Source organism: Mustela nivalis (assembly GCF_964662115.1).
Source record: "Mustela nivalis genome assembly, chromosome: 1".
Taxonomy (NCBI): Eukaryota; Metazoa; Chordata; class Mammalia; order Carnivora; family Mustelidae; genus Mustela; species Mustela nivalis.
Window position 1 is genome coordinate 57,434,299 of NC_139020.1, and position 13,446 is coordinate 57,447,744.

The window sequence follows — 13,446 nt, forward strand, 5'->3', positions numbered from 1 at the left end:
ATGTTCGATGGATAGGGTGTAAAGGTTAAAGAGAAGCAGATAGTTTTGGACAAAATCCACCTTCTTTCGGTTTCAGTTTACTGGCTAAGTTAATACCTTGAATGGTATTAATACTGGTTCACGAGCTGAGGCTGATATAACTTTTAGGATATCATTGTAAAGACATAGGTAGAGTTCTGGAATGAAAATTAGGAAACAGGCATGTGATTTTTGGTGCTAGAATCAGTCTTCAGGAGTCACCCGGCAGGTTGCTATGACTCAGTGTCCTTAACTTGTATTTATTCTTAGAAGCTCTGAATTACATGTTGTGCTTCGAACAGCTCTAGGGCAGAGATACAGTAAATTATGAAAACACTTTGCAGGGCTGTGGTGTGTATCACCAAGGAGGAGTTCCTTCGGAGCCTGAATTCCTTTGTTGAGCAGATCTCTGTATGAATACAAATAATCATTAGAGAGACAGCTGGCTGCCCCGATAAAACACTCTTCACACATCCCTGTCTTTTCTTCCTGGGAATTTTGCCAGAAGGGCTGGGAGCAAGTGTTTGAGTAAGCAAGTGGGGTCTGATCTCCGCTTCTGTAAGGTCCCGTGGGATGTATTGATTCTCCTACATCTGTAACATCAGGGATGAACACAAGTCTCACAGACTGGGATAAATAGACCATACAGGGCCTGCACTCCTGAGCTGTCTTTGTTGATCGTGAAGCCAATGAGATTAAAGAAGCAAGGCCATTTGCACTGTCACGAGGAGAAGGTTTCTGGGACTGCTACCTATTGAGGCTGTTGGGAGGAGCAGACATCAGAGAGAGGAAGGTCTGGGAGGCCAAAATCTGTCCTTTTTTGTTCTTATGCTATCACACCTATGCAGGAATTACAGCCATTCCCATGGTTACAGATACAATCTATGACCTCCACATCTCTGTTTCCTGATCTACACTTCAGAACCATGAAGCCAAGTTCCTACTTGACACCTTCATCTGAATATCACATAGGAACATCACACTTGACATGATCAAAGATACACTCACCATTCCTCTGACATTACTTCTGCCTTTGCACTCTCTTTACAAGAGAATGACATTGCAATCCACCCAGTCATCCCAGAAGGACTCTTATTCATTCACTCATTGATCTGAAAAAATATTTATTTTACTCCATACCAGACAATGTTTGCTTGTTGTCAATATAATAGTTAAAAAAGAAAATCCCTGCCTTTAAGACAGTGCATTTTAGTGGGAAGAGATTGACTGTAGGTGTGATAAGAATAGCAATAGATGTAAACCAAAATAGACACATATATATGAGATTTTCAGGTAATAATATAATCTAAATATAACAGTGAATTTAGTGGGAGGGTGAGGGTTGTGAGGGTGGTCAGATGCTTCTCTAGTCTGGGTTGTCAGGGAACAAATTTGAGGCGATGCCATTTGAGTGAATGATAAAAATCTGCCATAGGAAGATCTGGAGAAACATTAAATGTAAAGACCCTATATACATGTGTGTTTGTGTATGCACATACAGTGTAGGGGTGTGTTTGTGTGTGTATACATATTATGTGTCTATGTAAATACATATACACATTGCATATGTACATCTTATATGTGTGTTCATATATATATATTACATATATGCATATGTATGTGTGTATATAAAGAACTAGGTAAACTTACAGAAACCTTATATAGGGTCGAGTAAACAAATTATCAAAATAAATGGGAGAAGATTAACTATCAGTGATTTTTTTAAAAAGATTTTATTTATTATTTGACAGACAGAAATCACAAGTAAGCAGAGAGGCAGGCAGAGAGGGGAGGGGGAAGCAGGGCTTGATCCCAGGACCCTGAGACCATGACCTGAGCTGAAGGCAGAGGCTTAACCCACTGAGCCGCCCAGGCATCCCAACTATCAGTGATTTATATTTAAAAGTAAGAATAGCAAAGCTTTAAAACCATGACTGACTCAAGACTACATTGAGGATACACTTATCAATAAACACGTCCTTTTTTTTTTTTTTTTTTTAAAGATTTTATTTATTTATTTGTCAGAGAGAGAGCGAGCGAGAGCGAGCACAGGCAGACAGAGTGGAAGGCAGAGTCAGAGGGAGAAGCAGGCTCCCTGTGGAGCAAGGAGCCCGATGTGGGACTCGATCCCAGGACGCTGGGATCATGACCTGAGCCGAAGGCAGCTGCTTAACCAACTGAGCCACCCAGGCGTCCCAAACACGTCCTTTCTGAAAAGTTCTACAATTCCAGTCATCTACATGTGTACCTATAGAGAAAGAACTTTTCAATTTTGTCAAGCACTGTATAGCTACCATGTTTCTCAATAAATCATTGAATTAAGGGACCTCAGGAAAGTCAAGGATCATGCTGATTTTAAGCTTAGCATGTTTAAGAATATAATACTTACTGACACAGTGAGTTACAAGAAGATCTTAGTATTACTCCCAAATTAAAGTGTGTAAGCTATGAATTACACATTTGTTTTTCATTCAGTCAACATTTATGGGGAGCCTAATGTACTGGGTACTAGACTAAGCCCTGTGAAGTATATGATCACCAATTAGATACAGAGCATTCCCTTTCAGAACTCAGGATCCTGTAGGAGGGAGGAATATTATACATAAATGACTATAATTCCAGATAGGAAGATATGAGTGTACTATGTTAAGATTTTAATGTAGCTCAGGGGAGAATGAGAACAATTCTCTCCAGAGGAGATGAGAAAAGACTTCAGGAGTGACATGGGCTTCGAGATGGTCTTTGGGGGATTGATGGAATTTGCATATGTGGGGGAGAAGGAGGTTTCCAGGAGGTGAAACAGTGAGAAATGGCAAGAATGTACAGGAAGGTAGACATTTAGGAATCTTCACATGTATTCTGGTTCTCACTACGCACCTGGTATGACTGTACATCCCTACCAGTGTGAGGTTTGTCATGGCCACATGGCTTGTTGGTTGATGAAATATAATCAGAAAGGATGTACATTACTTCTAGGCAGAAAGAGCACACAAATATCCTAATTCCCTGTCCTGCCACAGTGCTCAAAAGCATGAGTCAAGATGGAACTTCTATCAACCTGGCTCTCTTAGTGTTTAATGCTAAACTCTTCCCACTTCTGTCAAACCTGAACAAACCTGTTTTGTTTTGTTTTGTTTGTGCTGAGCAATTGAAATATTGGGCTATTTGTTATCACAGCATAAGGTAGCCCATCATGACTAATACAAGGAATATATGCAGTTCAGTCCAACAAAACTTAGGATACTTGCAAGGCAGTAGCAGGGGAGCAGAGGCAGATACATTGTTACATAATTACAGTGAAATGTGAAAAGTCCTCTAATCAAGTTTGACATTCTCAGTATAGAAAGATCTTGTAGAGATCAACAACAAAATCCTTAGACCACAATAAATAAGGACAAAGAATAGGCACAGATGTTGATAAATAAAATAAATGCAGAAAAATGTTAAACATTGGTAATTAAATAAATTCACATGTAAACATAATGAGGTAGTATTATTTGCCTTCACATTTGGCAAAAATGTTAAGTATAATAGTATCTTCCCATGTGTTTGCAAACTTTAGAAATTTCTGGGGAACAATGGGGCAGTATGCATGGATGACATTAAATTTACTTTGACCAAGTAATACCTCTTTAAGAAATATTACTGTGCAGTTTTTACTAGTTAACTTTCTTTGGTTGAAAATTACTAAAACAAATCAGACATGTGTGCCAGACAAGGGTGTTTATTGGGAGGATGCTGAGTGAATCTGGGAACACAAATGAATGGTTCAAAAGCCAGGCTCTGGGAAGGACAAGATACCAGAACAGCTTTGGGGATTGCATCAGCCAGAGATAATGGTCTGTCCTTCTAGAATGCTGCCAATCATGTGGCTTGGCTAGGAATAACACTCAAGTTTTTGTGTGTCTCAGGTTAAGAGTCCAAATTCCAAAAATAAATAAATCAGTTTGGGTCTTGTATACAACATTGTACCAATTAGTTATGGTCAGAAAGTCAGGATTCTGCAGCTTAAATATAAAAATAGGGGGCGTGTGTGGGTGGAGCAGATGGTTCCCAGAGAAAAGAGGAGATTATTCCTAAGGGAGAAATCAGAAAGTGGAACAAAAATTTGTAAGATGCTCACCCTAGGGTTATTTATAGCAGCAGAGAAGGAGAAACTTCAATGTCCAGTAGAAGGGAAAGTTTTTGTACGTTATGATCAACTATTATTAAGCCAGTTAACATTATGTTCATGAAGATTTCAATGATGTGAGAAAAGTGCAAATGATACAGTAATCAAGTGAAACAACTTCCGTGAAAGTTTTAAAAATACCACAAAACCATCAAAATACACATTGAGGTTTAATTTAAGTAGTAGTTAAAATTATAGAAAGCTAACATTTCTATTTTAATATTTTTTTATTTGTATAAATTCCCTACAGTGGTTATGTGTAGCTTTTATAATCAGCAAATGAAATGATCTTAAAGAAGATGTACTTAATGGAGGCAGTATTTTGTAGTGTGGAAACCAGGGTTAAACACCCTGTGTTTGGATTTTGGTTCTGCCACTTACAAGCTGAGCAATCTTGGTCAAATGGATTGACCTCTTTTAGTCTGAATTTTGTTCTTAAAAATGGAGAAAGAATAGTTCTTACTGCCCAAGCAGTAAACTCATGTAACACACCTAGCCTGCTGCTAATATCTGATGCAAGGGTTAACTATTTTAATCCCTGAAGAGCACAGGTAAGAGACAAGGAATCCTGACTGGGAGAACAAGAGGATGTGATATTTAAACTGGGTCTTGTTTCATTCATATTTCTTGAAACAGGATGCTACTGTGAATTGGATTTTTTTTTTTGAAAGAAAGTTGGAGACAAGCCAAATCCATTAATATAAACATTCCCATAATGTATGGATCTTCTTCACCTTAAAATGAAAAAGGTGACTTCTGAGCTATGCTCACATGGGAAGATCCATGGGTCTAAGCAGTGCAACTAAATTGTCTAATTCTCCCTGTGTCCTCCAGGCCTTGGCCCTCTGCAGTGGGCTAAGCTAGACAAGCATTCATAAAAAGTCGAAACGGTGTAACCTCCAGCCTCAGATGTAGGCAAAATTCTCATTAGTCTTTTTTACTCATGGCACAGGGTTGGCCTAGAGGCTGCAAAGCCAGGAATTTTCTAGTGACTGCTGTCTGTCCCTAAGCGGTGGGCTAATGAAGCTGTGGGGTGGTGGGGTGTCCCATCCTCCGTCCTGTTTCTGCTTTCCTCCGCTCCTTCCATATCTGTACCTAGAAATGAGAAAAGGATTCAGAATCTGAAGCTCTCTTATAATACTTTTTTTTAAAAATAGGCAAATAGTTCTCATATATTTTCCACATAAGCCTTAGTATTTCATTCTAAGTTTTTCTGAGCCTCAAGGTACTTCAGATTATTTGTGGATAATGGGAAAAGCGGAGCCATATTAATAATTTAGAGGCCATAAGCATGGAAAAGAGTAATAGTGCCCAGCTGCTGATATTTATTTTTTAAAAAACCCTAAGCCTTGAAAAATTATATTTCAAAGTAACACGAAACTCATGTACACTGAAATTAAAGGAACTTTTTCTTTCATACTTTTGTATTTACACTTTATCACACATTTTATTTAAATTCAATTAGATGTCCCGCATATCCTTAGTTTCAGAGCTAGAGTTTTGTAATTCATCAGTTGTGTACAACACCCATGCTTATCCCCACAAGTGCTCTCCTTAATGCCCATCACCCAGTTACCCTATCCCCCCAACCACCAACCTCCAGTAACCCTCAGTTTGTTTCCTGTAGTTGAGTCTCTCATGGTTTGTCTTCTTCTCTGATTTCTTCCCATTCAGTTTTCCCTTCCTTTCCCTAGGATCCTCTGCACCATTTCTTATATTCCATACATGAGTGTGTGGAGGGGAGAGGACTTAGAGGTATAACCTTCCAATTTTAAAGACTTTATTTGGTAAAAATGGAAACGGTCACTCCACTTTTCCTTCTGAGAAATTAGCACAAAGATAGCATCTTTAAAAGTTTTAAAGTAAAATGCCCAAAGGCTAAACTGTGGATTTAAGGATGCACACGTGGGTGATAAACCACAAGGAAACACAGGGATTTGATAGCTGTGGAAATCAACATAGTGGTTATTGTTGGAAGGGCGGTATGGGCCATTATTGGGATCAGCAGCCAAGAGGGGCTTCTGGGATGGCTAGCGACGGCCTCTTTCTTGACCTGGATGATGGCCACAAGACTGTTCACCTTAAAACAACTCACTGAAGTCTACATTTGTTTTGTGTTTGATTGGACAGTGAACATTTAAAAATTTTAAAAGCCCACTTTATTGAGATACAACTGACATACAAAAAGTTGTACATACTTGATGTATACAATTTGGTGGATTTTGAGATAAGTATACACTTGTGAACCCATCACCTAGTCTATGCCATCAACATCTATCACATCCAAAATTTTCCTCCATTCCCTTTATTTATTATTATTATTTTCACGTGTGATTAAAAACACTTAACATTATTTGCACTTTTAGCAAATTTTTAAGTATATAACAGCATTGTGATCTGTAGGCATTATGGTGGACAGTGGATCTCGAGGATGTATTCATGTCGCATAACTAAAACTGTCCCTTTGAATTTACACCTCCCTGTTTTCACCTACCTCTAGGTCCTGGCAGCCACCATTCTGGTTCTCTGCTTCTATGAATTTGACTATTTTAGATTCTGTATATACGTGGTATAATTTGTCCTTCTGTGTCTGACTTATTTCACTTGTATGATGTCTTTTAGCTTCTTCCTTGTCACAAATGGCAGGATTTCTTTCTTTTTAAGGCTCAATAATATTCCATTGTACGTATATACCACATTTTTTGATCCAGTCATCCATCAGTGGACATTTAGATTGTTTCCATGTGTTGGTTATTATGAAGAATGCTATAAAGAACATGGGAGTGCCAGTATTTCTTCGAGAAACTGATTTCAGTTCTCTTGGGAATATACCCAGAAATGGGATTTAGAAATATCATATTATATTTCTATTTCTAATTTTTGGAGAAAACTCCATACTGTTTTTTATAATGGCTGTACCAATTTATACTCTCGCCAGCAGTGTACCAGGGTTACCTTTCATCCATGTCCTTGCCAACACTTACCTTTTTTTCTTTTAATAATAGCCATTCTGGGGGCACCTGGCTGGCTCAGCCAGTGGAGTGTGTCACTCATGTTCCTGAGTTTGTGAGTTCAGGCCGATGCTGGTGTAGAGATTAATAAAAAATAAATAAACTTAAAAAAAAATAATAGCCATTCTAATGGATATGAGGTGATATCTTATTATAGTTTTGATTTGCATGTCTCTGGTGATTAGTGATGTTCAGCATCTTTTCATATACCTGTAGGTAATTTGTATATTTTTTGGAGCAATGTCTGTTCAGGTTTTTTGCACATTTTTAAATGACATTATTTATGGTTTTTGCTGTTGAATTATAGGAATTCATTGTATATTCAGGGTATTAACCCTTTACCCGGTATGGCTTGCAAATATTTCCTCCCATTCGTAGGTTGCCATTTCACTTTGTTGATTGTTCTTTTTGCTATACAGAAGCTTTTTAATTTGATATCGTCTCACTTACTTATTTTTCCTTTTGTTCCCTGTGCTTTCAGGGTCCTGTCCCAGAAATCACTGCCAAGACCAATGTCAGGAAGCTTTTTCTCTTAATTTTCTTATAGGAGTTTTATAGTTTCAGGTCTTACATTTACGTCTTTAATAATTTTGAATTGATTTTCATGTATGGTGTAAAATAAGGGTCCAGTTTCCCAACATCATTTATTAAAGAAACTATATTCGTTTCCAATTATATGTTTTTGGTAACTTGGTCAGAGATTAATTGACCATATACATATGGTTTTTGTTTCTCTATTCTGTTCCATTGGTCTGTGTGTTCATTTTTATGCCAATACCATTCTACTTTGATTACTTTGTAATACAATTTGAGATTAAGAAGTTGGCTACAGCTTTGTTCTTTTTCAAGATTGCATTGACTACTTGGGGTCTTTTGTAGATCCATAAAAATTCTAGGGTTGTTTTTTTCTATTTCTATAAAAAAATGCCATTGGAGCTTTGATAGGGATTGCATCTTTGAATTTGTGTATCACTTTTCATAGTGCGGAATCTTAAAATTAATTCTTACAATCCAAGAACATGATATAGTTTTTCATTTATTTGTGTATTTTTCAATTTCTTTCATCAGTATTTTATAGATTTCACTAGACAAGTCTTTCTTTTTTTTTTTTTTAAAGATTTTATTTATTTATTTGATAGACAGAGATCACAAGTAGGCAGAGAGGCAGGCCTAAAGAGAGAGGGGGAAGCAGGCTCCCGGCAGAGCAGAGAGCCCGATGTGGGGTCAATCCCAGGACCCTGGGATCATGACCTGAGCCGAAGGCAGAGGCTTTAACCCACTGAGCCACCCAGACACCCCAACTAGACAAGTCTTTAACCTCCTTGGTTAAATTGTTCCTTGGTATTTTATTTTATTTTTTTTTAATATTTTATTTATTTGACAGAGAGACAAACAGTGAGAAAGGGAACACAAACAGTGGGAGAAGGAAAGGAAAAAGCAGGCTACCCGCCAAGTGGGGAGCCTGATTGTGGGGCTTGATCCGGGGGTCCCAGGATCATGACCTGAGCCGAAGGCAGATACTTTACATCTGATCTACCCAGGTGCTCCATATTTTATTCTTTTTGATGCTTTTGTATATGAGATTACTTTAACTTTTCTTTCTGATAGTTCATTGTTAGTGTGTAAAAAGGGTACTCATTCATTCATATTGATAATGTATCCTACAACTTTACTGATTTTATTAGTTCTAACAGTTTTTTGTGGTGTGTGTGTGTGTGTGGTGTTTTTTGTTTTTGTTTTGTTTTGTTTTTGGTAGAGTCTTTAGGATTTTTTTAAACATATGAGATCACATTTTCTGCCAACAGAGACAGTCATTTTATTTCTTCCTTTCTGATTTGGATGTCTTTTATTTCTTTTTCTTGCCTAATTGCTAGGACTTCCAGTACTATGTTGAATAGAAGTAGTGAGAATGGGCACTCTTTTTCCTGATCTTAGAAAAAAGCTTGCAGCTTTCACCCTTGAGCATGATGTTAGCTGTGGCTTTGTCATATATGGCCTTTATTAGGTTGAAATATATTTCTTCTATGCATAATTTGTTGACAGTTTTTATCACAAATGGATGTTAATTTATCAAATACTTTTCTGCATCTTTTGAGATGATCATGCAGTTTTTTTTTTTAAATTTTATTTATTTATTTGACAGACAGAGATCACAAGTAGGCAAAGAGGGATATGGGGGTGGGGTGGGGGGAGCAGGCTTCCTGCTGAGCAGAGAACCCGATGCAGGGCTTTATCCCAGGACCCTGAGATCGTGACCTGAGCTGAAGGCAGAGGCTTTAACCCATTGAGCCACCCAGGTGCCCTGTCATGTGGTTTTTAATCCTTAATTCTGTGAATGTTGTTTATCACATTGATTGATTTATGTATGTTCAGCCATCTTTACATTTAATGGACAAATCCTACTTGGCCATGGTGTATAATCCCTTTAATGTGCTATTGAATTTGGTTTGCTAATATTTCTTGAGGATTTATATATCTATGCTCATTAGGGATATTGGCCTATAGTTTTGCTTTTTGTGGGGTCTTTGGCTGGCTTGGATGCCTTTGATATTGCTGTTTTTCCCAAATGGCTAAAGAAGGATTGGTGTTAATTATTTAAATGGTAGAATTTGCTTGTGAAACCATCTGCTCTTGGTATTTTATTTTTGGGGAGGATTTTGAAGATTTTCTTCTAGCACTCCTTTAAGGCAGTTCTAGAGGTAACAAATTCCTTTTTTTTTTTTTTTTTTTTTGGTGGGGGGAGTCTGTCTCTCCTTCATTTTTACAGTACAGTTTTTCTGGGTATAATATTCATGGCTATGAGTTTTTTCTTTGACACTTTGAATATGTCACCCCACTCTTTTCTCAACTGCAAAGTTTCCACTGAGCAATCTGCTGATATCTTCTGGATTCTCATCTATGTTATGAGTTGCTTTTTCATTGCTGCTTTCAAAATTTCCTTTTTATCTCTGACTATGATAATTTAATCATAATAATTATAGATATAGACCTCTTTAAGTTTAACCTGTTTGAGGTCCTATGAGCTTCATGAATCTGGCTGTCTTTTTCCATCCCTAGATTTTGGAAGTTTGCAGCTATTATTTCTTTAAATAAGCTCTTTATCCCTTTCTCTTTCTCTTCTCCTTCTGAGACTCCTGTAATGCACAGTGCCCCATATATCCTATAGTTTTCTTTACTTTTTTCTTTCTTTTCCCATTTTCCTTTTCTTTCTGTATACTACCAAATGACCTGTCTTCCATTTCACTGATTCTTCTACTTGATTGAGTCCAGTTCTGAAGCTCTTTAAGGAATTTTTCAGTTCAGTCATTGTATTATTTAGCTCCAGGATTTCTGTTTTATTCATCCTTACGGTTTTTCTTTGTCAAACTTCTCATTTTATTCATGTAGTTTTCCCACTATCATATTTCATTCAGTGTTCTCATGTAGTTCACTCAGGTGATTTAAGATGATTATTCTGTGTGTGTGTGTGTGTGTGTGTGTGTATTTGAGAGAGAAGGAGAGCAGGGGAGGGACAGAGGGAGAGGGTGGGAGAGAATCTTAAGGAAGCTTTACATTTAGTGTGGAGCTCAAGGCAGGGCTCAATATCATGACCCTGTGATCATGACCTGAACTAAAATCAAGAGTCAGACACTCAACTGACTGAGCCACCCAAGTGCTCCAAGATGATTATTTGGAATACTTTTTGTCAGGCAGTTTGTAAATCTCCATTTCTTTAGGGTCAATTTATAGAACTGTATTTTGCTCCTTTGATGGTGTCATGTTTTCCTGATTCTTTGTGATCCTTGTAGCTTTGTATTACTGTCCACACATTTGATGAAGCAGTCACCTCTTCCTCACTCAGGCCTGGTTTGTGGGGTCCACCGGGGAGCCAAATGCTGGGATTTACAGGTGGGTAGACCTGGTGTCAGGGTCCACAAGTAATCTTGTTTTCCCTTTCCCCCAAAGGAGAACTTGTGGGTCAGTGGGATCCCTCTCAGCTCTACACTATGCCAAGTTGAAAATGCAATGATGTAAGTGAAATTGTTTTTACCTTTTCAATGAGTCTTTTCTTGTTTCTGAACTTCATCAAGGTACTCTTACTACACTTGAATATTTTTGTCTGTGGATGGCTCAATGTTTGCATTCGGGGAAGACAGCTAGGACCTCCTGTTTTGCTCTTTTCTTATATTTTTCTGACTTTCTCTTTCCACCCCACTCCCTTTCTGTTTTTTATTTTATTTAAAAAAACATATATGGAGTGGAGAAGTGAGTTGGGGGAAATTGGAGGGAGAGACAAACCATGAGAGACTGTGGACTCTGAGAAACAGACAGGATTTCAGAGGGGAGGGGGGTGGGGGGTTGAGCCAGCCTGAGGGAGGGCACGTATTGCATAAACAATGAGTGCTGGAACACTGAAAAGAAATAAAATAAAATAAGATGGAAATACACACACACACATACACACACACTAAATATGCTCAGTGGACCATTCAATACAGGTCTGGAAGAGAGCTGATTTTGACTGTACTCCACACCCTCTCCCGTTCTAATACTCTTCAAATCATAGCTATGTTAATAGCCTTAGAAAATCATCTTGCCAAACCTTTTCATTTTGCAAATATAGAAACAGACCCAGAGATGCTAAGTGTTTTGTGTAGGGCCTTCAGTTAGTATTAAAATCACATCTTTAGGCATTTCTCTGCCTAAAAAGTAAAAAGCAGCTAAACTATATTTGATTAGTTAGTTATTAGTTAGCTAATTTACATCTTAAAGTTTTCTTGAAGGTGATAGCTGAAGTAGATCATGAGATTGGGCAAAAGTAATATACCTCATTACAGCTTCCTCTTTATTTTTCCTCTCTACCTCTTAAGACACTAGTTCTTAGTTCTGAATGCACATTGAAATCAGCTGGGAAGTTTTTATTTTGTTTTGTTTCATTTTTTTGTTTTTTCATTTTAAAAAAATAATAATACAAGGTCTCATTCTAGCCTATTAATTATTGGGATGGACCCAGGCAAAAGTTTTCTTTCTTTCTTTTTTTTTTTTTCTCTTTAACTTCCAGGTAATTCTAATGTGTAGCTAGCTTTGAGAACAACTAGGCCAAGGGATTGTTACCTTGTTTCTATTTTTAGCCTCACATTTTTCATGTCTGCCTGTCTTTTCCCCTTCTCTCTTATTCCCATTCTTTTTTCTGGTTACCTCTTAACTAGCTATAATATAGAATTACAGTTTACTGTTAAATACTTGTTGTATGTTTATTACATGTATTGATTTTTTTCCCCCTGCTTAGTTCTAATTTTTAAACTGGGTGATTTGAATCTTTTTTCTTCCCTTCAGACTGTCTCTTTTAACCCTATACTAAGCTTAATTCGATTGTTGTTACACATAGCCTTCAATTAATTTATTTTCTCACGTGAACTAGATCTCTGTAGAAGAAAAAAAATTATGTAACTGTTGGGAATTTTGAAAGAGGCACTGTTTAATAATTACAGAAACATCTTTGACATTCTTGACCAACTTTTCTTTTCAGTACTCTTGATTTTGCTTTTTTCTGATCGCTGACCGTTTCCTGACTGATCTTTCCTGGCTTCTTCTTCTCTTCCTGATCTAATAGCCACTTCTCTGCCCATTGCACACATTCTGCCTTGGTGATCTTAACTACTCACAGCTTCACTCTCTTCTCTCTTTCTCTCTTAATCTCACTCTCACTCCAACTTTATAAGTATTGGTTGAATAATCTGCATTTTTACCTCCTTTAGTTCTTCAAAATTAACATAAATTAATCTTCTTTTACTTTCTTTCCTGTCTCCACGAAAGTTTTTTTCTCCATTTATTGATGCACATAGTTGTTAATTTATGATATCTTTGTTTAAGTTCTACATAAGGATCAATTAACTATCTACAATATACCATGCACAATGATAGGCCTGAAAAAGCAATTGTGGGAATTATATCATTGTCAATAATAATTCATTCTGTCCCTCTCCTGGAGAAGATTATACAGACTGTCATTGTTATGATTTTACAGTGTGTTCTGTGCAAAGAATAATACTTCCTTGCCGTATTGACTTTGGGCTTGTGGCCATGTAACAAATTCTAGTCAAAGGAATCTGAGATGTGATATATACCATAAATGAGCAAATTTTTCAGAAAGTGTCACAAATTTGCCAGCACTCTAGCTTTTGACTTCTTCCCTGAGAGCAATATTCCCAGAGAGAGTCTACCACTTCAGCCTAGGTTTTTGAATGAGGAACCTACACAACAGAG

At 37.3% G+C, this 13,446-nt stretch overlaps 1 long non-coding RNA gene across 1 annotated transcript in view; it reads left to right on the forward strand.

Moving 5' to 3' along the window:
- LOC309865962 overlaps positions 1-13,446 on the forward strand; it is a 166,661-nt gene that overhangs the window by 73,913 nt on the left and 79,302 nt on the right. Inside the window, exon 2 of the long non-coding RNA XR_014312349.1 lies at positions 11,146-11,210. This is a non-coding gene — a long non-coding RNA (uncharacterized lncRNA). The remainder of the gene's footprint in view (positions 1-11,145; positions 11,211-13,446) is intronic.